Source organism: Rhagoletis pomonella, unplaced genomic scaffold, assembly GCF_013731165.1.
Source record: "Rhagoletis pomonella isolate Grant_MI unplaced genomic scaffold, Rhpom_1.0 Rhpom_scaffold_00012, whole genome shotgun sequence".
Taxonomy (NCBI): Eukaryota; Metazoa; Arthropoda; class Insecta; order Diptera; family Tephritidae; genus Rhagoletis; species Rhagoletis pomonella.
This window is the reverse complement of record NW_023458566.1, coordinates 8046326-8050610: the sequence shown is the minus strand read 5'-3', so window position 1 is coordinate 8050610 and position 4285 is coordinate 8046326. Positions and strand designations below refer to the sequence as shown.

The window sequence follows — 4285 nt, the reverse complement described above, 5'->3', positions numbered from 1 at the left end:
TCGCGTCAGCAATATGCACATGCATTAGAGTGGTCAGGCACACTACACTGGGTTGCGATAAAAAGTTTATTACTACCACGCCTATTTGGTTAGAAAGCTTACATACTTCGGAAGAATTTGGGGTTCAAAATTTTCGTCTTTGCAGCTAAAACTGAGTTATGTTCTTAATTTTTATATTTAAACTCGATTTTATGTTTGTTTTGTTTTATGTCAATAAATATATGTTTTTATGCGGCTACAGGGTGTCCGATACTATCCTCCCACCGCTCCTAAAATGGAGGAAAATGTTTTCTATTGGAAAATTTAAATTAATTTTAAAAAAGTAACACAAAATCGGGTGGTTTCGGAGATTTTCCTATTTACATACATATGAACAAATCTCATTTTGTTTTTTTAGTGTCACTCTCTTCTCTCGTCAGAAAAAAGCACTAAAGCATTATTCTTGCGTTTACTATTTCAATCAATGGAGTTCCAGTAAAAACTAAATCGAGTGTTTGAACAACTTTAGCTTTAAAACGTTTATTTTGTACGAAAAAGTACCGAAATTACTAATTTATTCCAGGGACCGACAGGACCACGAAAAAGAAGAATACGAGCTTATTTTGACCAGACTAGGTGTAAATGTTTTTGGGGTCGCTGAACACGAATCTGAAGTCCGTTTTGCTCCATTACTTCAGAATTTTGTCTAAACATGAAAAATGTGGCTGACTTTACGTGGCAGACAAACTTTTTTAAATTTTTAGGAATTTACTTTAATTTTGGTATCCGTGGGTTTTTTGACCCTTTAAAACTGAATTCTTATAAAATTTGGCACTTTTGACCACCATATTGGATGCACCATTTTAAATTTTGAAAATCTGACTCAATATTTATAAAAAAGGTGCTGTCACATAAAATTCACCATATTTTTGAGGTAAGAAAAAAATTCTGAAGTGAGGGATCAAAAAGGACTGCAGAGTCGTATTCAGCGACCATAGAAACATATTGAACACCTATTGTGGTTTATTTCGTTTTTTAACCGACTTCCAAAAAAGGAGGAGGTTATCAGTTCGTCGGTATATTTTTTTTTTTCATGTATGTTACCGCATAACTTTGGACCGCGTCAACCGATTTCGAAAACTTTGCATCGGAAAGTCGGAGTGTCTCAGAGATAGCCCCATACTAATTTGGTTTACATCCGATCATTGGATCATTAAATATATATATATATATATATTTTTTTTTGGCGGTTCTTTTTTGCTAAAAATTACTTGTTATTATTCTATTTTTTTATATTACCGAGCTTGAAAACCGAGTATCCCTTTTTTTACTTATGTTTCAAAGATGAAATAACCTATTTTTTTCAAATGTCGAAAATCAAAAGTTCTATAGATATGCCCATATATGTACACAAGTGCTTAAAGCTCTGTTCAGCATTAAATTTTCACGGACAAAAAAAGCGAAGTTTGAAGTTTTAAATATTTTTGCAAAAATTAAACTTTAAAATAATTTTAAAATAATTTAAGCCGAATGCAGAGCTCATTACGTGAGCCAGCTTAGTATATACTAACTGGTCAAGGACATCCAGAAGCCACAAAAATAGCTGTGTATAATCAAGTATTTAAATTATATAGTTATAGTCACTCGCATTTGGACTCCATTTTTATTTGCGAATTATAGAAAAAAATGCAAGCATTTCATAATCCATTTTCCACCGGTAAATTTACTTTTTTTTTAATTTACTTCACATAGTGTTTGACTTTAACCGTTTTTATTTTTTTTAAGGAAATTATGATTTATGATGGTTCTATTTTGATGTAAAGTTCTCGCATGTGTTTCTCAAAGGGTAATGCAAATATTTGGACAGTGGATAAAACTCTGGAGTTGTCGATTTTTAGGAATATAACAAGACGTATACATTGGTTACGAGCTTGGAGTCAACAAGTATTCTGAATAGAGCTCTTGTTAGTCGACTAGTCGACTAATCGGTTAGTCGAATAGCAAAAGTTGTTTCAAAAAATAATCGACTTCACTTAATCGAATAACCGTTTCCCTTCGACTTTTTCAACTAACCGCTCACAAACAACTAGTCGATTATCCGTTCATTTTCGATTTTTCGACTAGTCGTTTTCGTTCAGTAAACATTGTTTTTTTTATATTTTTTGAATACTTATGCTTATTGACAAAACCCAACCACGCTAATAACAATAATTTTATGGTGAAAAACTGTCACTATTCGAATAATTTCGGTTAGTCGATTTTCAGACTACTCGATAGTGAGCTGTTAGTCGAATTCGAGCGGTTAATCGAATAATTGCTATTCGACTATCAACCGACAAAAAAGTTGCTAAACGACTAGTCGACTAACCGAATAGCCGGATAGTCGATTTTTAACAAGAGCTCTAATTCTGAAGGATTGCGTTGTTAGCCAAAACTGGTCAAAATATCGTGTCCCTGTTATTTTTCACATGACTGTAGATACATAAATGATTTTAAAGTCCTATTTTTCGTTCGACGAACATATTTAAAATGTTTAGGAAGATAGTAAACAGTTTTCGCCACACTTTATAATTCATTGTTAATTTACATACATATCACTTTGATCACTTCCTTTTTGTCTGAAATTCATGTAAGGATGTTGCGATTTGAGTTTGTATGAGTCACACTTTCAATTAACACTTACTATAACTGCTCCATTTGTAGCTGCAATCAACAGCGCGATGCCGACGAAAGCCCAACGAAAGGGCAACATTGTTATCCTTAGCACACGCACACAATCGCCAATTTAATTATCTTCGATAGCTAGGCACTCCACTATTGTTTCGGCAAGAAACGGGTTTTCGATCTGTAATTATTTTTCATTATTTGTAATTGGTTATCACATTATGTTACATATATGTAAATATGTATGTAGGTGTGCGTTATATAATATCTATGTATTTTTTTAACACAAATTAATATGCACAATTAATATTTGTATGTTCTCTTTGCTCAAGGATACGTGCATGTATGTATTTCTTTTCAAGAAACAATCTCTTCATCTACAAAAGCACAGGCCTCTCTTTATCACAGACTTTTTATTTCGTATCTTTACACTTTTTATAAGTATGCATGTATGTATGTATAAGTAATATTCACATCCTTTGAGCGATACACATATATTTCAATACATATTTTTCTTTTACTATATTTATTTTCCTTACGAGGAGTTATTCCGATTTTAGGGCTTCCGATCGCGACAACTGCTGGATTGCGAATAACAGCAATGCCGAACGATGGCCCCACAATTGGAGAGCTCCAATTGAAATCAACGAATAAGTTCATTCCGAAATTGTCGATGTCTTTGTAAAGAATAAGAACAAGAATTTATAAAAAAAAAAAAGAGTTCTATAGATTTACATTAATTTCAATACGATTGCAAAGACAGGCTACGAATACTTATGCTTACTTGTAGTTTTATTTGTGCTGCGTGTATTTACATACATACATATGTATTTATGTAGGACTACCGGCACATCTATGTATACGCACTCGCAAAGGCATAATCAATCTACGTACATACATATGTATGTACATACATACATACATACATACATACATAGTATGAATGTTGTTGGCAGAAAAATTTTCAAACACCCTATCAACATTGCTGATCGCCTTAATCGATCATTTTACTTCAATTCAATGCTGCTTTAGTTCAGCAACGAAACGCAGCTCTTCCCCCGCAGTAGATTTCCTCTTAAGCCGAAAGGGGCATTTGTGGCGCGATTGTCTCCAAGCTAAATTACTATAGCGACACTATTTTATTTTTTTATTTCATTTTTCAATGTCTCTTCTTCGTTCAACTGAATCGTATTTGGAATGCTATTTATTGTGTAGCATATTGCGTCAAGTGGTCTGGGAGTGTGCTGAAGACTATCCGCACATGCACATATATGTGCATACATACATACATACGTACATATGTGGATCAATAAAAAATTGTCGGAGACTTTTGACCCATTTCGAGGATATAAGCATATGGATTTTTGCTTTGACAATAAACAGTATGATCAACAACATCAAAAGAAAACCATTTACAAACACTTGTATGTATGTAAGTGGGTATATATCCATATCCAGTAGACATCCATCAGATGAGGGCCGGGAATCAGTATCTTCATATCGACACCTGAGTGGAAGATCGACCTATCTCGGCAGCCAGTTCGAAAACGCCCTATCCCAGAAAACTTTTCAAGAATTCGCTACTTCAGAATTTGATTGAAGAACGCCCTATCTCAGAATTTGATTGAAGAACGCCTGATCT

The 4285-nt window shown here is 33.7% G+C and overlaps 1 long non-coding RNA gene across 1 annotated transcript; it reads right to left on the bottom strand.

Moving 5' to 3' along the window:
- Positions 1-2662: 2662 nt before the first annotated feature.
- LOC118747766 lies at positions 2663-3272 on the bottom strand. Its single transcript, XR_004993981.1, has 2 exons — positions 3183-3272; positions 2663-2824 (listed from the first exon to the last, which is right to left on the bottom strand). It is a non-coding gene; the product is annotated as an uncharacterized LOC118747766 (long non-coding RNA).
- Positions 3273-4285: the final 1013 nt, after the last annotated feature.